This window comes from Ochotona princeps, chromosome 1 (genome assembly GCF_030435755.1).
Source record: "Ochotona princeps isolate mOchPri1 chromosome 1, mOchPri1.hap1, whole genome shotgun sequence".
Classification (NCBI taxonomy): domain Eukaryota; kingdom Metazoa; phylum Chordata; class Mammalia; order Lagomorpha; family Ochotonidae; genus Ochotona; species Ochotona princeps.
In genome coordinates, this window is record NC_080832.1 from 166811878 (window position 1) to 166833255 (window position 21378).

At 56.2% G+C, this 21378-nt stretch overlaps 1 long non-coding RNA gene across 1 annotated transcript in view; it reads left to right on the plus strand.

Annotated features, from left to right (window-relative positions):
- Positions 1-345: 345 nt before the first annotated feature.
- Positions 346-21378, plus strand: part of LOC131481131 (uncharacterized) — a 49853-nt gene continuing 28820 nt past the window's right edge. Inside the window, exon 1 of the long non-coding RNA XR_009246048.1 lies at positions 346-1081. This is a non-coding gene — a long non-coding RNA (uncharacterized LOC131481131). The remainder of the gene's footprint in view (positions 1082-21378) is intronic.

Sequence of the window (21378 nt, forward strand, 5' to 3'; positions counted from 1 at the left end):
GAAGCATCCTGTCTGCGGTCGGGTGCAGGCCGAGGGACGGCGACCAGGGTCGCGTCGGCGTTCAGCTGACAGGCGGGGCGCGCTGTGGGGCAGTGATCCCTCACCCCCCATCCCAGCAGCAGGGAAGGAGCAAACGGCTCCGGGTGGGGGCCTCATCCTCTCTCGATGCGCCCCACCTGGATGCGGCGCGTGGACCCCGTGCCGCGACAACGGCGCGGGCCCGCGGCGACCCCCGTCCGCCCCCTGGCTCGCGGGGGGCCGGCGCCAGCCTGGGACACCCCCCCTCCCACCGTCCCAACAACCCTCACACCCCCAAACACACAGCAGGGCCTCCGAGGCACCTTCCTCCAAGAGTGAAACAAACCCCGAGTGAAGTGATGAGGGCTGCAGTGGGGTGGGGGGCGGTGGCCCGAGAAGGTGGCCAGGGGGGTTGCGCACAGCCGCGGCCACCGAAATCCTGTCCCCGGCCCCGGGCGCCCCCGAGGGCGCAAGGCGAAGCTGGGTGGGCTGCGGCGTGGCGGGGCGTCTGTCTGAGGGAGGGGGACACCTCATCTCCATCGGCTCTGGGATGGGCATCGCGGCCGCCGCGCTGCTGGGGCGGGGGCGGCGGGGGAGCCCGGCGGGTACCCGGGTCCTCCTCCGCCCCACCCCTCCCCCGCCCGCGGAGCCGCCGCCGCTCTGTAACACGTCCCCAGGAGACTCTCGCAGGAGCAACACGTGATGTGTCTACTTATCAGGGTGAGAGGGGGAGAGCCAGCTTCGGAGCGTGCGGGCGAGGACGCGGGGCGGGGGGCCGGGACGACGGGCTGGGGGCGCGCCGGGGTCGCCAGCTCCTCGCCCACCGCCCTCTCTGAGGGAGAGGAGGAGGAGGAGGAGGAGGAGGAGGGGAAGTGACTGCGGAGTTGATGAACTTTGCACATCCAGAAACGCCATTTTGATTCCTTTTCCGGAACAAGTTTGCATCTCTCCTCTTCCTCGCCTCCCAGCCAAGTCCGCGGGTCCCCGCCCGCCCCTTTCGCCCCCGTACAAACAACGCCGCCCCGCACCATGCCTGCGAGCCCGGCGTGCCCTCTGCTCCGCCGTAAGTACGCGCGCCCCGGGGGTTCGGCTGGCGCGGGGTGGGGGCTGGGGGACTTGGGGTGGCAAGCCGACGAGATGCGTCGGAGCTACAGCCGGAGACCGACTTTTTCTTCTTTTTTTAATGAGAACTTTTTTAGGGATGGGGAAAGGCCCAAGTGTGCAGAGCGCGTCGTCTCTCTCTTTCCCTTTCTTTTTCGGAAATTTGTTCGGCGTGCTCCCTGAGGTAACGAGGATCCGCGTGTACACCCCACGGCCCGCGCGCGCAGCGTGCGCTCGGGGCGGAGAGGGGCTGGCTGGTGATGAGCGAGCCGGGCAGCCCTCTCTCCCCTCGGGCTGCGCGCCGGCTGCTGCGGCCGCTCCTCCTCCCCTTCCTCCGCTGCTTTTCCCCCCTCTTCCCGAGCTGCCGGCTCTGCCCACCAGCTCCCAGCGCGAGCCGCGCAGCGCCCCGCCACCGCGGGGACCTGATGCGCATCCATCTTAGCCGTCCGAGCGCAGGAATCCGGCCCGGCCCGCGCCGCCGAGTTTATTTTTAACCAGCACCGCCCGGGACTCGGATGGTGCACGCACCCCGGGGGCCAGCAACATCTTCCCAGCCCTTGCTCTCCATCTTCCGCCCTCTCTTCCCCCGACATCCTCCCTCCCCCTCCCTCCCCATGTGGGAGGGGAAACTTTTCTCCTACATACTTTCGAGTCCCTCTCGGGCCGGGAAGCAGGGAGATGACGGCGCCCGTTCGCTCACCACCGCCGCCGCAAGGTATCTGGGAGGGAGAAGGGCGAGCGGGCGGGGGTGCCCCGCTTGGGGTGCCGGCGCGGGGGGCTGCCCGGTGGGAGCATCCGCCGGGCCCTCCTTTGGCTCTGCGGACTTTGATCCTCCCTGGAGGACGGCGCCGGCCCGGAGGCGGGGGCTGGGGGTGGTGGGGCCCGCGGATTCGGCCCCCCGCGCTCCTGGGCTCGCGATGTGAGTGGGGGGGGTCACGCCGACCTCTGTCCCCCCCCCCCGGCACGTTGCACCGTGCGCCACAGAGCGCTGGGTGCGGGATGTGGGGGGGCCGCGGCGGGCGCGTGTGGTCGCCTCGTCCTTGGGCTCGGGGTGTGTGTGTCGTGGGAGCCCCCGGCGTGGAGAGCGCCGGCATCGCGGGGGGCAGGGCGCCGGCACCGTCACGGGCACAGGAAGGAGGCCGGGAGCATCCGAGGCGGGGCCGGCCGCCGCCGGGGCCCTCTCCGCCGCCCAGCTGTGGAGCGCGCTCGGAAACTTTTGTCCGCCGGCCGCTGGACCAATTTTTTCTCTCTCTCTCTTTCTCTCTCTCTCTCACTCTGTCTCTCCGAGTTCTGGGGTTTCCCCTCGCTTCCCCGTCTGCCCGGGTCCAGCAAGGCTAGTGGGGAGGCGGGGTGGGGAGGGGGCGATGCTCCGCCGCCGGGCCAACCCCAGCTTCGGGCCGGCCCCCCGCGCCCCCTCCCCGCTCGCGGTCTCTTAGGAGACTGCGACCTTAATGGTTGCTAAGGAGCAGGGGAGGTCCTTCCCGTCGCCGCCGGCCCCCTCCCTGGGAAGCGGAGAGGTTTTCTTTTCCTCCCCCCCCACTCCGGACGGGGCCCTGGGGCGCGTCGAGGACCGGCTCCTCCCCCACCTGCACCCCCACTCCGGGCACGCGTGAGTGCAGCGCTCGGACGCAGAGTTGGGGTCTAGGGGGGTGCCTTGGGGGTCTGGGGCGGGCAGCGCTTGACAGGAGCGGCGCGCAACTCGCCGGGCCGCGGGCATCGGTGATGGGTTCTAAAAAAGAGGAGGAAAAAAAAAAGTTATTTCTCCTTGCTCAGCACATTTGCCCTCCCTCGCTTCTTACTGGTTAGGAGATAGAACGTGAGCCCAGATCCGGACGAGCAGTTCACATTCCATTACGAAATTCTACACGGCTCCGGAGCCAGCGGCGGCGGCGCGCGTTCGGGGCGCCCCAGAGGGGGTCCTGCCTGCCCAGGGCTCGGAGATGCTGCGGCTGTCCGGGAGGTGCCCACGGTGGTGCAGAGGGAGCCGCGGGGAGAAGGGAAGAGCACCGCCCCGCAGAGTTCTGCACAAGTTGCTCGTGGCTGGCTTTTTTTTTTCAACAGCAGGAATAGGAAGCCTCGTTCCTCTTCTTGGAAGCGTGGCCGTTGCAAACCCCAGTGAAGAGGAGGCCTGCCTGCGTGGCTGGCAGTGTAGGGAGCTGCGTTTTCGCAGAAGCATCCCTGCGTTGGGAAGGTCCCCCCAGGCTAGCGTGTAGGTGGAGTTCCCCAGTGTGCGTTCTCGTGGATTCTGAAAGAAGCCGGTTCGGAGTGGAAGGTGTAGGAGGAAGAAAAGTACACGGAAGAGGATTTCTTGTTTGTTTGTGTTTTTTGTTTTGTTGGCTGGCTTGCTTGAAACCCGTGTACGAGAGCATCCTATAGGCTGGGTTCTCTGGGCAGAAGGCAGGGATGGTTTCCAAGGCAGAGTTTAACTCCAAGTCTGAGGTAGGGGCCGAGGTCTTAACAAAAATACCTTTTGTGTGATTTTCTCCTTTTTTTTTTTTAACAGTTCTGTACTTTCTCCAAGAGTTCACAGAACATCTTAAGGATGGGTTGGGAGTACTCCTCAAATAATTGACAGCGAAAGTAGACCTTTTTTTTTTTTTTTTAAGGGGATGTTGTTACTTTTTTTTCCCTTTGCCCTTTGGGGAGCGCCTCTGCTCTGGTACCTGCCGGGCCCTGCCTGCTTTGATGTGCTTTTTTGAGCTTTGGTTACCCTGATGAATTAAACATTTGAATGGCTTTAATCACATTTTTAAATGTGTGAAGAAAATACCTTCCCTCCTTTTACAAAAGAAAGGGAGAAAGGGGTGTCTGAGTTATTTGCGAGGCTGGCACTGCCTTTAGGTGAGTGGACTTGTACCTTCTCACTGTTCTTAAAACTGCTTGGCCTGTTGTGTTTTAGGGCGTTTTGTTTTTAAAGAGGATTTGGTGTATTTTGCACCAGAGATCCCCTGAGTCGGCTGGTGGGGGAGGTGCCTGGCCCTGCCGGTGGACGTCCCTTCTGGACTGGGCTTCTCAGGCAGGCAGAGGGCAGTTGGAGGAGAAGCTGCCCCCTTCCACAGCCCCACAGCTCCACAGCAGCTGTTCCCAGGTGTGCCCGCCGTACCCTGGGCACCAGCTAGCTGCCAACGTCTACCCTGGCTGGCTTCCACTTTTGCCCTAGAGTTTTGAAGCCGTATGCAGGTACACTTCCTAGGTCACTGGGGCGAGCTTTGCTTGCTGCTCTTGGTCTGTCGTGAGCATCACTTAAACTACTTTCAGCTAAGGAAATTCTTGCTTGGTCAAATGTGTTTTGTTTTTTCCTAAACTACCCCCCCCCGTGTTTTTTTAGAGTTTTGCATAGTGTAGTTAATTCATTTGTTTTCTACCAAAAATGGGTTAAATATGCTGTCTAGAAAGAGGTGAATCCTTTTGATGTTTCTATTCATTATCCTTCTGAAAAGTAGGTGGTGCTTAGAGGGTCATTGGATAAGTGTTGCTAAGCAGCTAAACAGAAGGATGCTAAAATTAACCGGAGCGTTTTCAGAGTCCCCTCCCTGGTTTACGTTATTTACTGGGCTTAATTAATTTTCAGAATCCCCGGTGCCCTTTGACCTAAGGAGGTAGATTGTTAGACGTTTGCTTTGCTTATGCGATTATGTTGAAATCATCTGTCTGTCTCGTAAGGGTCTTTGCCGACCCGTGGTGTCAGGTGGCAGTTTATCTGGGCCAGCTTCTTGTCGGCTTGACCCTCTGAGGTACACATGGTGTAATATCAGTTTATGCCACTGATTAGTAAGGTTCTGGTTTCAGCGGGTTTATGGACTGCACACGGTGACTTGCAGGTGCAGTATGGCGCCCACAGACGTCCGTGGGTTAACCCCCTCCTCCCAGCTGCCTTCCCCGCAGTTTATTGAGCCTAGTTCATACACACCTTTCCGAAAAGAATTGCTTGGGGCTCACGGTATCTTTGGGAGGGGAAAAGCATTTCAGGTGCACCTGCAAGTATGTCTCTGAGATGACCTTGGAGGCTGAGTGGCGGTCCCCTGTGGGGTCACGTGTGGACCTCTGACCTACTGAACAGGCCACACCTGAATTTTTTTTCTTTTCTTTTCTTTTTTTTTTTTTAGCACCCAAGCATCATAACTTACACGTTGGTGAATGAGTTTCCTCACAGATTTAGCAAGTGATTTTTTTTTCTTTAAAGTAGAACTCCGTGGCCCTCTTGAAAAAAAGCAGAGGTCAAGGAGTGATTCCCACGCCTGGGGGCGGAGGAGGGGGCGGGGGCTGGTGAATCAGAGGTAAGAAGTGTACCCTGGAAGCCCAGAGGGGAGCAGGCGGTGTGCCTTCCGAAATGCATCACTTGTTTTTAATTTCCCCTCTGCCATAGAAGAAGGGTGTGCTCATGTTTGCCTTGCTGCCAAGGCGAAAGATAAAGGTGTATGTGTTTGGGGGCAGGGCGGCGGGGGTGCTTCTCCTGCGGACACTGGCCCAGTTTGGCCTAAAAACTGCAGGATGCCCTGGGCCTTGGGCAGGCGGTGCCCGCCGGGGCGTCAGCAAAGGTGGCTGTCTCGGAAGAGGTGCCCGAAGACAAAAGCAGGCGGAGAGGGGGGAGACTGATCTAGCCAGTGAGGCTCACGGAGTTTGAAAAGCTGTGAGGTCCTGGGACTGGGCCCCCCCCCACGCTCCTGGCCGATTCACCTGTGGGCTGGGGGGTGGGGAAGGCTGGCCCCGAGAATGAAAACCCTTACTGGCTTTGTCAGACAGCCAGACTGAAGAGAAAAAGTCTCAGTGGGGGTAATTAGATAAAGCTTTTAAATGCTCTATTTGTTTTTCCCTTAGCTTGCTTGGCATTCCCCCCTCTGCAGACTGCCGGCTAGGGAGAGCGCAAGGTGCTGGGGACAGCTGGTAGACTAATCACTTCAAAAAGAAAAAGGAAACCCTTCTTTCGTTCAGCTGTACCTGTTGGGCTAAGTTAATTCCCCCTGCTCTTCAGGAAGGCCCGGAGCAAGGTGCACGAGCTGTTCAGAGCAGCGGGGGGCAGTGGGGCTTTGGGGTGTTGGTGAGAAAGCCAGCCCGGGACCCAGCCTTCCTGCCTTTGGAGTGAGCCCGGCCAGGGGGCCTAGCTGTGAATAGGGTGGCCTGTCCCCTGGCTGTGAGTTTGCCCCTTGCCACAGTGTGCAGCAGATGCTTTTCAATGGTCCTTTCTGTGGGGACGTCTGAGGGTGTGCCGGCACCGTGCCTTCCACAGCACCTGGTCGACTCTGCCTGCCTGTTGCGACGCCTGCTACCTGGTGGGATTACGGTCAGGATGAAGTAGATGTGGTACGAAGTCAATCTATGGAAGCGCGTGCTGTCACTTTTGACCCCAGAAACAAAGCTTGGTGGCTGTCCGCTCAGGAGCTCCCGCTCAGACTCCTGCACACCTGCAGTGTCACAGGGCAGCTCTGCCCGGGACTGTGTGTTGGAGCTGGGCAGATGCAGCACTTGGTGTTGGCGGTGCCCATAGCTGAGAGCAAGGTTCCCCAGGGGGGAGAGGCAGTTGGAGACCTGGGGGCTCTGAGCACCCTAACTCTGTCCCCAAGCCCCAGCACGTGTTTGGTAATGTCTGACGGCGTTTGCCAGTGGGGAAGACGGAGCTGCTGGCCCTGCTGCAGACACAGCAGAGATGCCCAGCAGGGAACAAACCTCTGCCCGCCTCCTCCCACTTCCCTTCCAGGCCCGGCTGTCTGTCATCGCTGCGCAGAGTGGGACCCCGGGCTCCAGGAGCCAGGTGGTGACCGCAGCCTGCAAGGGGCCCAGGTGCGCCCCTGTTGTTTGGACATCAGGAATTGCAGGAAGCCAGCAGCAAGCTCTTGTGCTGAGCCCTGGGATGGGGAGTGGGACAGGCCTGATCTCTCAGCCTTCTTGTTTGGTCCTGGTCCTGCACCCCAAGAGGGCGCACCCCTGGCTCCCTGCTTACCTCGTAGAGGTATGTGACTCTCACAGCGTTCCTATTGCAGGTGTTCACCATCCTGAAGGCGGTCGGGGCCTGTGGCTGGACAGCCACCTTCTCGAAATGACTCAGTCTGCTGGGCTAGTGTTGCTGGATGCAGGGTCGAACAGATGAGGAGCCCTTTAGAAAAAAATTGTGTATTTTCACTCATTTGAAAGGTAGGGAGAGGAGAGAGAGAGCCTCCATTGTTCGGTTCACGCTCCAGATGACCACAAGAGCTAGGCCAAGCCACGGCCAGGGGCGTGAAGCTCCTCCGTGGTGGCTCAGAGTAGGAGTGAGAACCCCGAGTAGCATCTTCATCCGCTGTGCCACAGCACAGGCCCCTCTGCAAGCTGCCTTTGCCATGGGCATGTGGAAATGAGCCAGAAGCCTTCTCCTGGTCTGACGGCAACAGCGGCCAGCCTGGTGGCTCCTAGCAAACACCTGGTCACTGCGGGTAGGAAATGTGTGACCGAGTGCTGCTCGCCTGCCCCTGGGCCTCCGGCACCAACGCTGTGCATGGTGCTTGCCTGTTCAGAAGCGTCTTTTGTCCATGGAAGCTCCCTCCCGCCACCCCCGGCCCCCGCCTGGCATACAGGGAGCTTTGTCATCTCCCTCCAAATGGAGTGAATTTCTGCTCCCGCTCTTGCCCCTTGGCTTCTGCTCCGATGCCGTTCTGAGTCATTTCTTTCTGCTGTATCGTGGATTGTTCATTCTGCCACGTCCCGCGTGCCTGTCCTCTGTCCTGGCACAGGGCCCCCCGCTGCTAACAGGTTCTCCCCTCATGCCCCCCAGGCACAGCAGTTGCTGACTCCACAGCCGTTGTGTTGATTTCTTAACACAGAAGCGGAGTGCTTGGAGAACAGCCATGAGCAGCCAGTTCGGCAAGGGCAGCTTGTCTCTTGAGCACCATCTCCACGGAGGCATTGGGTGTGAGGTGCCCATTGGTGGGAAAGACTTTGGAGTCACAGCGATTCTAAGCTAAGAGTTGGCTCAGCTTGATTTCAAGAGGGGGGAAGAGGTCTTTGTTACTGCCCGGCTGCGCTGAAAGCTGTCACACGGGGCCTTTCCTAATTATCACCACTTTTCATGGCTCTCGGTTTGAAGTTTACATTAAATAGGAGAGATGGGCACGCAGATCAAAGCGCAGGATGGTTTCAGAGCTCCAATGTGTGGGCCCATTTTCTCTGCTTAGTTAGAGTTTTGTTTCATTAGTGGTATGAGTTAATGGGAGTGTTGGTCTGTGTATAATTTAGCTTCTCTCTCTCTTTTTTTTTTTTCCATTACTCCTTGGATTTAAAACAAATGCCAAACCAGAAAACCACAGGTTATAGATCTTGCTTTGTGTGCGCACACGCACGTGCACGGCTCATACTTGATAAAAGCTGATGAGAGATTCTATTTATAAAAATTGTCTTAGAGGAGCTTCCTTTATTATTAAAAAAACGCAAAAACCCAAAGCACTTGTGTGAGTGTGCAGAATCATCTTAGCATAGCATCTTTTGTGAACTGTCTTGTTGACAGAGGTACACACGTCTCAGAAGCAGGGGTGACACCCGGAAGAAGGTGTGGGTGTTTCAAAGACAAGGGATCCACGTGATTGGGTTTCCTTTTCAGGCGGCGCATTGCAAGAAAAGCCGTGCGTGGTGAAATCCCTTAGGACCCTGCTCTCATCCTGAGACTGCATGTACTTGGAGCATGGTGTTTATGTGGAAGGCAGAGTGACTGAGGGAGAAGGTGGGGAGAGCGCTGGTCCACGCGCTGCCTGGCTCAGCCTGGTTATGGTCAGGACCTGGGGACTCGTCTGGTTGGCAACAGGGGTGTGAGTCCTTGGGCCACCCTTTGCTGCCGCAGGGCAGGGCACATGGGCAGGGCAGCTGGGACTTGAACCAGGACTCTGCTGTGGGTGCTGGCATTGCAGGCGTTGGTTTATCGTGCTGTGCCACGACACCGGGAGTTTTGGCTCAGACCCGGCAGAGGTTTTCTGATCTGACATGTCATTCTAACTTAGCTTTATTTCTAACACATGCCTGTATGTGTTAGAATAGATCTTATTTTTACTGGAAAGGCAGATTTACAGAAGGAGAGAGAGAAAGATCTTGTATCTGCTCATTCACTCTCCAAATGGCCACAGCATAAGCCAGGAGCTTCTTCTGGGTCTCCCGCGTGGGTGCAGGGCCCAAGCACTTGGGCCATCCTCTACTGTTTTTCCAGGCCACAAGCAGGGAGCTAGATGGGAAGTGGGGCCACTGGGACAGAAGCTGGTGCCCAAATGGAATGCTGGCACTTACAGATGGTTAGTCTATCAAGCCTCACTCCAACCCCTGGAAAAATGTAAATTTTAAAAAATGTATCATTTTATGATGCAGTTCCATAGGCCCTGGGATTTCCCTAACCCTCTTGTCTAATCCCCTCCCCCACAGTGATTCCTTTATGTCATTACAATAGTATACTCCTTCATAAATGGTTATAAGCTCATAATTCCGCTATTTAAGTGTATCCTGGCATTGCAGGCCTGGACAATGGCAGAGTCCAGCATCCTGTTGTCAAGTTAACAGTTTCATTGGGAGTCCATCTTTGTCTGGAAGTAGAGATGCATACTGCATTGTATCTTCACATCTGGATATGATGGTTTCCATTACAGTTACTGTACATCCCCTTAAATGAAAAGCCACAAAACAAAATCAACAACAGGAAGAAAAATAGAACATTTACAACACCATGAAGTTAAATAATATGCTACTGTATGACTAATGTGTTGTTGAAGAAATGAAAAAAAAAATCAAGAACCTTGAAGAAGATAATGCTGCTGTATGACCTGTGAGTCAGTGGAGAATTTAATGAGGGGGGGGGAACTAGAATACATTTTTAAAAGCCATTTTATCTTTCATTTTAGGATTTTTTAATGGTTGTTTTGGGGGATGATTTTGTGAAACTGCTAAGTGAACATCTCAAAATGGTCTCCCGAGACTTGGTTCGTGAAGTCTCTGGGTAAATCATTCTACTTAAAGTGTTCAACGACGTGTAATTGGGAGGAGGCTTAACTGGCACATCTCTGGATCTGACGTGTATTTAAATCATGGGCCACCTGTTGTCCGGGTGGCTGGGCCCTTCCCCTGGGGAGACAGTACCAGATTCGGGCTCCTGTGGAGCAACAGTTTTATGTCACTGAACTCGCCAGCCTCCTGTGGCTTTTTTACTTGAGAGACAACTGTGTGAAGAGGCTGTGATAAGCCCTCTTCTACTGGAAAGAGAAAGGGGCAGAGGCTGGCTCCCTCGAGGACATATTTGTGTTGGGAGAGGCAGGCCTAACCACCAGCGTGTTATTTTTGTCCATGTCAGGTCTGAAAGTGAAGCGTGACACGAGCCCAGGCAGCGGAGTGAGGCTGGCTGTGGGCAGAGCGGAGCACGCTGGGAGGCAGGTCAGAGAAGGGCTTCCAGCGGAGGATGCTGGGAGGCAGGTCAAGACAGGCCTCCTGGGGAAGTGTTGTTTGGTAGATGCTGGTGAGAGGGCAGACTGCTTGGGCCCTCTTGTCGCCGAGAGGGGCATGTCCAGAGAAGTGAGGGCAGCCCTGTGTGTGGAGAGGCTGGCTGCCTGGAGTTGTCAGGGGTGTGAGGAGTTTTGCAGTTTGGGGAGGCTGGCGGGGTGACCTGATGAGCTAAGGCGGGTCTGAGGGCCTTAAGGGGGCGGGGCGCGCTCACGCCTGGCCTCTGGGGCGGCTGTGTGTGACACTGGGGCCGGGCTAGGGGGGCATCAGGATCCAGGACCACACCATGCACTTTGAGGAGTTGGGAGCTTCCTCCTCTCCCTGCTGTAGTCTGGCTTGGAAGGGACACGGGTAGCACTTACGTAACCTGGGTGAGACAGAAGGCGTGGCTGCTCACCTTTGGGAAGGAGCCTGTGGCTTCCTCCTTCCCGCTCCTCCTCCTCTTCCTTCTTTCCCTTCAGCTTCCTGATGCTACCGGTTCCTGGTAGGTGGTTTTCAGATGAGGGAGGGCGTTGCCTGCTTGGCTTTGGGGTGCTTCGTCTGCTGGGCTTCTCGGGGAGCCAGGAGCCAGGTAGGACCCGTGACTGCTGGCAAGATTGTCCAGAACCGCACTGCAGTCCTAGAGTCACAGTACCATTTGACCCAACCAGTCAACCAGAGTTCACGACAAGCAGAACCCACATGTCTGTGGGTGCCCGGATGGCAGGGGGCCTGCTCTGTGGGCCCTCCTTTGCCAGGCCCTAACCAGTGACCGACCCTGGGCCGCCTCTGCTGATGGCCAAGCACTCCCTACCCCAAGCAGTCCGTGGAACTTAATGAATGCCTGCGTGTGCATTCGTTCATTTACTTTTTTTTTTTAAGATTTATTTATTTTTACTGGAAAGTCAGATATGCAGAGAGGAGGAGAGACAGAGAGGAAGATCTTCTGTCCAGTGAGTCATTCCCCAGGTGATGGCAGTGGCTGGAGCTGAGCCCATCTGAAGCCAGGAGCCAGGAACTACTTCTGGGTCTTCTCACACGGCTGCAATGTCCCAAGGCTTTGGGCCGTCCTTGACTGCTTTCCCAGGCCACAAGCAGGGAGCTGGATGGGAAGCGGAGCAGCCGAGGTTAGAACCAGGGCCCATATGGGATTCCGAGGACTTTAGCCACTATGCTATCGCGACAGGCCCCTGCATTCGTTCACTTTTTTTTGTTTTTTTTCATAGCAGACAAAAATCTCAGATTCAGAAAGCGTTGTGTGTTTTGGTGAGTTGATACAGGCCAGAAGCACCCTGCCCCATGCTTTGTATCAGGGAGGCAGGGTGTGTTAGTTATTTAAAAGATTGTAGAGTTCTAGTTCATAGGATATTACGATATTATTACGCGCAGCTAATTCCCACAACCTGGTTCTTTACCGTGAGCTGAAATTCCCAGACGCAACAAGGTATCTTAGGAGGTTTATTCCAATGGGGCAGGAACAGGGTAGAGGTGGTGAAGATCAGGAAAGAAGGGGAGAGAGGAGAGAGAGGAAAGAGAGAGGGAGAGACCAGAGAGACCAGAGAGCGGGCCGCACCTGGGGGGCCTGTTTGTCTGCCAGGTGCAGGGGGCGGGGATTGGGAGGGATTGAGGGCAGGCCCCCAGGGGATTGGCGCCTGCAGGTGAATGCCTAGGGATGATTGGTGAGTGGGCGGTGTTGGGGAGGGTGGGATGGGATTCAGGTGGAATGCCAGGTTACATCCGATTGGTGGCTAGCTAGGCCGGTGCGAACTTCATGAGCTGTGAGGAAGAAGGAGTGGCGCCGGGTCCAAGAAGGGATATTGGAATGACTCCTTACAGGGTGGCTGCACCTTCGTCAGGTCTCTTGCTGCCTGTGTGTGAACCGGGGCGTCCTGCCCAAGCTCCTGCACTGGGACACTTGGGAGCCTGGTGGGAGCCCAGCAGCACCCGCACACCGTGGGTAACCCCGGGCGCCCAGCCCCAGGTTGCTGGCATCTAGCTGGGAACTCAGCCGTAGGGCTCCCCTGTAGCTGGCACAACCACCTGGCCCATCGGCTACCTTCCACAGTGCCTCAGACAGAGGCAGGGGCTCCAGCCAAGGCACCTCACCGTGGGTACGAGTGAATGCTGGGGCGCCAGGTGTGCACCCTAGGAGGGGGTATCCCATGTGGCCGTTCGTGTCTGGGCGGTTGTGTGGTTAGCACTGGTCCAACTCTGATGTCTTCACAACTTCTTGAACAGGCAGACTTGAGGTTCTGCCTCAGAACAGGCATGGGGGAGATTGTGACGCTGTAGGTCCCGCAGTGCTGAGGTCCCTGGCACCCCCAACCCTGGCCCTGGAAGAAGGAGGGGAGGTAGCCTCCAGGATGTGTGTTGGAAGCGGAGGAGGCTGGCCCGTGTCTCTGGGGGTGGGAGGGAGGTCTGCAGTGTGCCTCATTCCTTTTGTGGGGGTCACAGTCCTGGGGATCTGGTTTGTGATGAGCCCCTGGGGAAGCAGGACTGCTCGGTGGCAGGCACCCCAGCCCTCTGTATGTGCTGTGTGGCTCAGTCACTTCAGCATTATGTGCCTGTTTTCTCCTCCGGGGGAGGGAGGGTGTTGTCGTCTGGTGCCCACCGCCTCGGGGACTCTACCTACCTCTGTCCCTGCCCAGCTTCTGGTAGGTTGTGGACGCGCAGGGCTGAGGGAATTCCTGGCCCTGTCCCAGTGGGGATGTGCTGAGGAGCCACCTGCCCAGAGGCGATGTCCTTCCCTGCACAGGGTGGCCATGTGGGGAAGAGGTGACAGACGCTCCGGGCTGGTCTGGGGCCGGGACACAGTGAGAAGTGGGGTGTGCCCAGGGTGTGGGGCCATGGGCTGGGGCAGGCTGTGGCTGCTGCGAGCCGCAGGCCCACCTGTGGTCCCTTCAGAGCAGCTGGGCGGAGCACAGTGTGGACTCTGAGACTGTGCACTGTGAAATGGCCGTTGGAAGGTGGGAGCAAACAGCAGCCGTCCCCTTGGACCGTGTTTGAACTTCCTCAATGGTGAGCTCCTTGAGGAATGCACTTGTTACAGGAGAGGGGTATGGTTCTTTTCCCTCAGGAGTACTGGGAGTAGAAGGCGGTGGTTTTCTCCTCCCCATCACCGGCTTGTGATGGACACAATTTGGGGTAGTTTAAGTCTGGGGGTTCACTCAGACGTACCCCTCCCTCACTACAGATGAGGCATCCAGGAAGGGAAGGGAGCAGGGGGTGGCAGGTGTCCAGGCCGCTCCTCTTCCCATCCAGTGCCCTGCTAATGTGTCCAGGAAGGAGCGGGTGGTGGCCCACGTACCCGGGGCCCTGCAGTCACCTGGGACACCTGGATGAAGTTCTAGGGTCTTTGCCGGTGTGGCAGCCATTTAGGAGAATGGACCAGCAAATGAAAGATCTCTCTCTCTGTCTTCCTCAAGCTCGGTAACTGCCTGCCAAATAACTAACTCTTGAAAGAAAAAAAAAAGTGGACGTGAAGGCAGGGAGTAGGTCCCAAGGTCAATTAGTGGGTTAGTAATTATGGCAGTGGCATCGTGTTAACTTGTTGGCAGAGCCCTCTGTCCTCGGGGAGGGTCGCTAAGTCCCCAGCGAGCCTGGGGAGGCACGGGGAGGCCCCGTGCCGATGCCGCCTGTCAGACAATGCACTGGTTTGCATCCTCTGACATTGCTTGTGGTTTAGCATTTTGACAAGCTGTCAGCAACCCTTCCTTAACGTGTTCTGGTCATCAGAGCTGGACCTGTGCAGGAGGAAGCCCCGGGCCAGCAAGCTGCAGCGGGCTCTGAAGGCCAGGCGGGGGGCTAGGGCGGGGCTCTGGGAGCTCTTCTCCCAGGTGTGACTGGGGCCAGCACACAGTGTGATGAAGTGTAGCCGCTGGCCACCAGGGAGCCTCACCGGCCACTGCCCCCTCTTAGGTGTCACTTGTAGATGATCTTCACTCCGTACCTGCAAAGTTCCCGCCCCTGAGAAATTTGGATTCTTCCCAGTTGGCTTAGATGACAGTATAACATTATTTTTTTAAAAAAAGATTAATTTTGGTGGAAAAGCACATTTACAGAGAGGAGAGACAGATCTGTCCGCTGGTTTACTCCCCAGGGGCTGGGATGGCCAGAGCCACGCCCATCCAAAGCCAGGAGCCTCTTCTGGCTACCCCCACCCCTGTGGCTGCAGGTTGCGAGACCTTGCTCCATCTTCTGCTGGCCTCCCAGGCTGCAAGCAGGAAGCCGGAAGGGAAGTGGAGCAACCAGGACCCGCATCGGTACCCATTTGGGATGCTGCTGCTTGCAGGTGGAGGATTAGCTCTGGAGCCACAGCACCGGCACCGGGATCGTAACATTATTATCATTTTAAATGTAAAGGTCTGTTGTCCTGTACTAGAAAGGTGGAGACAAACAGATGTAACTCTCGCCTGCCAATTCCCCCACACACAAATGCCCGAGCCAGGAGCCAGGAGCTGGACCTGACTCCCCCTGGGAAGGCAGCAACCCAGGAACTTGAGTCATCTTCTGGGGACTCCCAAAGTGAGACTCCGTAACAATGACCGAGACCCGCTGCACAGCACCCCGGCAGCACTTCATTAGGGTAGCTTGACTCATGGAGTAACTGCCATGTTTGAGTCTCTTCAGGGCTGGCGGCATTGGGGTTCTTCGGGCAGTGCACCTAGTGACGGGAGCCCACGGTACCCTGTGGGCCCTGAGCCAAGTTCCCCAGCAGGGGTGGGGGGCCCAGCGCAGGGAGGTGCTGGGGACTGGGTCAGTGCTTCCAGGAAAAGCACCGGCAGGGCTGAGGTCCAGCAGGCGCTCCGGGTGTAATTTGGGGTTGGAAGATGATAGGGTTGGATGGTTAGGTGGGGCTGGGTGGGGCCGGGCAGAACTCGAGCTTTGTCTTCTGTAAGTGGTTGGGGAGTTGTCAGTTTCTCTGCCGAGGAGCCAGAGGCTGGGAGACAGCCGTGGGGGGCCAGGAGTTAGGGTCTGTACTTTGGGAGGCAGCTCTGTTCACCTCCTTGACGGCTCAGGTTTGGCTTGCCTTCCCAGAGGGGGAGCCTCCTGGGGGTTAATTTTCTGGGTACCTGAGCCCATCCCCCCACCTTGTGCGGAGGAGGGGCTGCCCTGCCTGCCCCAGCGGAGGACAGGAGCCAGTCTGGAAGTATTCCTTTGACTGATAATTCTCTCAGATCATCATGATCCTCTGCAGGCAACACTCGGTCCTCTGACTTGCAAAGTCGTAGGAAATCCCTGTGTGTCCCTCTGCTGGGCTCCCTTGGGCCTCTGGTGAACCTGGAGGTGCGAGCCAGGGCCGGCCCGGTGCCCGCACCGCTGACGGCAGCCCTCGCCTTTGCCATTTCAGAGCCACCTGCGTCAGATCCTGCTCCATCCGGGGCAGGCCCTGCCCAGAGCACGGCGCTCTTCCCCAGCTAGCACCCACTGGCTCCAGGCTGGCTTTGGTGCCCCTGTCTGCGCCCTCCGGGTGGTCCCCACTGAGCAGATGGTGCCTGGGGAGGTGCTCCTGCGCAGCCAGGGCCCTTCAAAAGCGGAAGGGACTTCATCCCCAAGTTCCATTAGCGTCCATTTTATAGATGAGAAACCTGAGGTGTAGAGAGACTTAATTTGGCCAAGGTCAATCCAGCAGGTGAGAGAACCCGGGACAAATACTGTTTTTTTTTGTTGTTGTTTATAAATGAAAACTTCTCATCTGGGGGCTGATGAAGCTGGCGTCCTCCAGGATTCATTTGCTCCCTGATGCTGTTTGCGTTTTACAGCAACAAGAGAGGGCTCTCGTGTTGATCAGGCGTGCACCAAGTGTTTGGCATGTGCTCTGGAAAAGTCGGCCGTGTCATCTTCAGGCTAGCAGGAAAGCTACGCAAGACCTGCTTGTGTCTTGGCGTTTTGCTCCCACATGCTTCCCTGGGACTTTGTCCAGTGTTCAGGCAGTGTTGGTGGGGGGGGGCGGTTGTCCCCAGGGTTGGAGCAGCAGGGCAACTCGCCCGTGGGCACACTGCAGCCCTGTTTTCACACCTGTGCAGCGGGAGCCGTCGGACGTGTGTGACGGGACTGCAGAGCGTGGTGTGAGACCTGTGTGTGCCTGCCTGGCCCCGGTGCCATGGAAACGTTCAATTAGTCCTGCTGTGCTGGAGCCCCTCGCCTCTGCCTTCGTTTTGGGCAGGGTTGCCATAGAAATGAGCAAAGCCAAAAACTCAACTAGACATTGAAAGTTTTCAGAAGGCAACAGGTCTGGCTAATGTTTGATGAGTTGGCATTCCCGTCTGTCAGGTGATACAGCAGGGAAATCAATTTAAATTCATCCAAGTGGTGAGGGCTTTGCATTATCTCTGCTGACAATAACAGCGCATCACACTAAGAGGGCCCTGCTGGGATTGTGGTGCGTTCCCCCCACACACACTTTTCCTGCCTTAATTTATAGGTGAAGAAGGCCTGGAGAGGTAGCAGGGTAGGACTGGGTGTGGAGCCCCAGGCTGCGTGTCAGCTCCTCCTGGATGTCGGCACACCCCGCCAAGCATTGGTGTGGGGCAGCCACACGTTCCTGCGAGGATGTGAACGGGTTCTATCCATAATCCAAGCAAGAGCCACACTACTGTTTAAGCAGCTCTTCTCCTTAGAAAATCTTGGTCACTGCACAGGAAGGGGTAGGGTGAAAGTCCAAACAGCCTGTCGTCCTTGGGACTTGGGATTACGAAGGAAATAGGCCCAAGGCTTCAAAATGATTTTTCCCACTGAGTTTGCATTATTTTCATTCTTGCATATGTGCCTCATATTTGTTGTAGGCAAATTCTAAATAAGCCAGGAAGAGGGCGAAAAGAATCTGAAGTTGGAAAAACAACCCCCAAAGTTACTTAATCCCACAAGTTGGAGATAACCATTGAACCTGTTACAAAACAGGGCTCATTGCATCTGCAGACAATAAAAAGCTCCCTTCTGGGTAGACTTCTTACTGTGGCTATTAACATTTAATTTTGACAGAATGCATCTTTGTGGTGTATTGCAGCACTGTTGGCTGTGAGAATGCCATCCTTTGGGTGTTGGCCCTTTTAGGGTCGGGGTCAGAGGCTGATGTGTGACTTGACGGCCTTGGATACTCACCAAGCAAAGGAGGGGAGGTATCTTCCTCTGTGAGGTGACAAGCTAATTGAGGATACAGGTGGGTCGTCAGAACCGGATGGGTTTTAAAAGGCTAGTGCTGAAGTGACCCCCGCATGCTGGTGTTCTGGACTGCGTGTGACCTGCCATCACAGTGTCCCAACCAGGGAGAGTTCCCCAGGAGAAACACACCGAGCAGCTTGGGGCAGCTTTTCTCCATCTTGCATGTTCCTTACCTGTGGTGGTGTGTTTAGGGGACCCTTGCTTCCACCAATGACATGTTACTTGGGCATTCTAAAACAACGATGTCTTCAAGTGTAAAAAGAAAAAAAAATCCCAAGAAACAGTCCAGGCCAGCGATGTTTTCGGCTTTAATTTTAGTGGATGCCAAAGTGGTCTCTGGAAATAGCTCCCTCCCTTCGGGCCCCACCCCTGGCAAGAGGGCCTGTACGCACAGAGCTCCAAGGGCTGAGAGCAGCGACAGCATGCTCACCTGAGCCACACGTGGGATTTTCCACCTCCGGAACTGGGGACCAGTTAGATGTTGTGTCCCTTCTCACCTGTTCCAGAATCATTCCAAAGCTGCAGTCAGCCAGCTTGTCAGACGGGGGACGTCTAGGGTCCTTTGAATTCGTCTGCTGCCATCCAGGAGGGAGAGAACTGGATTTGTTAGCTGGCACCCAAGCCCAGCCTTGATTATGCTTTTGTTCCTTGGTTTTTCCAGCTCTCAAATGGGTAGAGTGTTTCTTAGGTTATACAAGGATGCCCCAGGCAGCATTCTCTCAATCGTTAAAGCAAACAGAAACCTTGGTGAAGACAAAAGCTATTGTCTTTTGATTTAAAGCAAAAACCCTAAGCTGCCTTCAGGCAGGACTGCAGCCAAGACTGGCTGAAGGGTTCAAGCTGCCTCGGAGCCTCACCTCCCTGTTCTCTGTGGCTTGGCTTTCCCTTTTCAACTGGGACTACTGGCAGCTTCCTGAGGCCCCCCTGTGGCCCTGTGCGACTTTGGATAGCAGCTGCTTTGCGGCCCTGGTTGTGGGGGGCCAGGCAGGTGCCTCATCCTGGGGTCCAGGTGCTGTCTGCCGGGGGGCACCCTAGGATCCCTTCACAACTTCCCGAGCTGGCTGAGCGCAGGGCTCGTCCGTGGCAGGCAGGCCCTTCAGAGCATCCACTGTGACCTCTAGTTTACGCTTGTGTAGCCTTGTCTTGTGGGCTGCGAGGAATCTGGAGCAGTTGCCGAGAGGAACAGGGTAAGTGAGTAATAAGTGGCATTGGTCAGGAGTGGGGCAAGGGGAGCCCCATGCTTTGGGTTTTCTCTGAACGCGGACAGGGCGAGGTGTTTCCTAAAGCAGACCAGGCAAGAGCCAGGACACCTGGGCAGGGCAGACCTGGTCTCCCGCACCTGCGTGAGGTTCCAGTGTCCGGGTCCAAGAGGATGGTGACTTTGACGGGGCCCTGACCTCACAGAGGTTTTTAGTGGGGGTACTGCAGACCTTGCAGACAGACACACAAATCCCAGTTCTAGTGGGGCTGTGATGTGAGCCCCTGGACGCCTTCTCTTTGCCTTCATGTTTAGATAGGTTCTTAGGGTTCTCCTCAGGAGCGGTGAGGCTTCATGATTTTAGCTTTGAAGACCAGTTCACTTCACTGAAATTCCTCGCTCCCCCGCTCCATTTTCAGGTCGCTGTGACAACTTGGGATGCTGGGTTATTCTGAAAATGGGCCAGGGCAGCATGAGGGATTTTTTTTCTCTGTGAACTTGGGAAAAGGTGGTTTTTAGAACACCTTAATAAGCGTTTGTCCCACCCACCTTCCCCCACCCCGACCCTCCCCACCCTATTCAGTGGTCCTCCTGGGCCTGCATTCCTGTCAGCTAGGTAAATAGCAAAAATAAAACAAAATCTAAAGACAATAAATACAGCATGCTAGTGATAGTCTATAAACAGATCGAGCTTGGAAGGCTGAGGATTCCAAGAGCTCTGGAAGAGGCTGGAAGAGGCTGTGTGTGTACGCCTTGGCCCCTCATTCCTTTTCTGCCAGAGGGTCAGTGAAACTGAAACTGGGCCAAACTGGTGAGGAGGGTGGAAGATGAGGCCGGGGCAGTGCCCCTGGCCCCTCCCCCCACTTCCTCTCGCCCCTCTGCCCTGGTGAGAAGATGGAGGAAGCCGCGCTGTACGGGGGCATCATCCTGGGCCTGGCGGTTCCCTGGATCCTTCATCTAGGACTGGGAGTGGCCCAGCACTGGGACTTCCTTCCCCCCAGCTCAGAGCTGACTCAGGAGGTGGGCAGTCCTGGCCCTGGGCTTCCCCCGGGGCAGGCCAGTGAGGAGGAAGAGGCAGGCCAGGGAGGAACCCAGGGCCCGCTCCTCCCTGGGGAGCTGGAATCCAGAGGAGAGGGTGGAGGAGCTGCGGGCACAGGCTTGCACTGCCGCAGCACACACCAGCCGTGGCTCAGCAGTTGTGGGGCTGTTGACTGCTTTCCCCTCCGCTTCAGGTTTCGGCATCCAGGGAAAGCATCTGATACATGAGTGGTTTGTAGTGTGAGGAGGTGATATTCGGGGACATCTGGGTGCTGCAAACACAGGCAAAGAAAGCAAACCAAGCAGTCGAATCACGGAGACAGTTGTTTTACTGACAGCTTGAAACTAGCCTAACTGGCTCAACTGTTGGGAGTCATTTGCACAAACTACTCCAGGTAGTAATTTCTGTTTGCTCTACTAGAAAAAGTACTTGGAAGGGTGCAGTGGTGCAGGAGGGCGGGGAAGGCGCCGCGGTGCTGGGAGGAGAGCAGGGGAGATGAGAGTCCCTGCCGGCTGCCTGGCTCCTCCTCTTCCTCTGCCGGCCTCTGCCGCCCCTGCCCGGGAGCAGCCTGGGACTGGCCCTGCTCCGCTGCCCGCAGGCATCTTTCCCAGAGAGCCTCTTCATTTCCACAGGTGCCCAGGCTAACCACGCAGCTCCTTTGCAAATAGCCCTCCTGGCTCACGCCTGGTCAGGAAGATGAAGAATGCTAACTGATTTACTGTCGCTGCGAAAAAGCATTAGTTAATTAGACTTTTCCACCTCAGTCGGATGGCATTATACACCCTTTGTGCACTTTGACTCAAGGATGTTAAAGACCTAAATCTTTGAGGAAAAGAGAGAGAAAGGACAGGCGCTTTTCCAGTTGAAGCCGCATGTTGGTCCATGTTAATTAGGCCTGTGTCCCCTGGTCTAGAGGTGATAGAAAAGCCAGGGACTGTGGCATTTAACCCGCATCACTGTCTTGTCCAAATAATCCAGTCAGCCCGGCCATCTCTTAATTGGTGGGAAGGGAAACTTGGGCACACACCCAACCTAAGAAGGAAGCTGTTACTTACTTGGAGTATTTTATCTGAACACCTATAGATTTTTAATTAGCTACCCAGTTGAGCTTTTCTAAAAACAGCACCAACAGAACTCCAGCCCCACTCCAAGATGCGAGTTACCCCAAAATGACTAGCTCCCCTAGGTCTGCAGGAAAGAAAGTTTAAAAATTATTGGTCTCCAAGGTCAGAAAGCAGTTCTCGTTATGCAGGGTCGGTACAGACTCCTCTGTCTGCACAGCCGTGTTTAAGAAGGGCCCTGCATTGACAGCACCCTCGCTTGCTGGAGCAGTACCAGAATTCCCAAACGTTCGCACCCACTGATGTGGGCATTTGAAAAAGCAACACATCGTGGCATTTTAAAAGGAACATGGCATGATGATATTTCAAGGGAAGAATTAGAT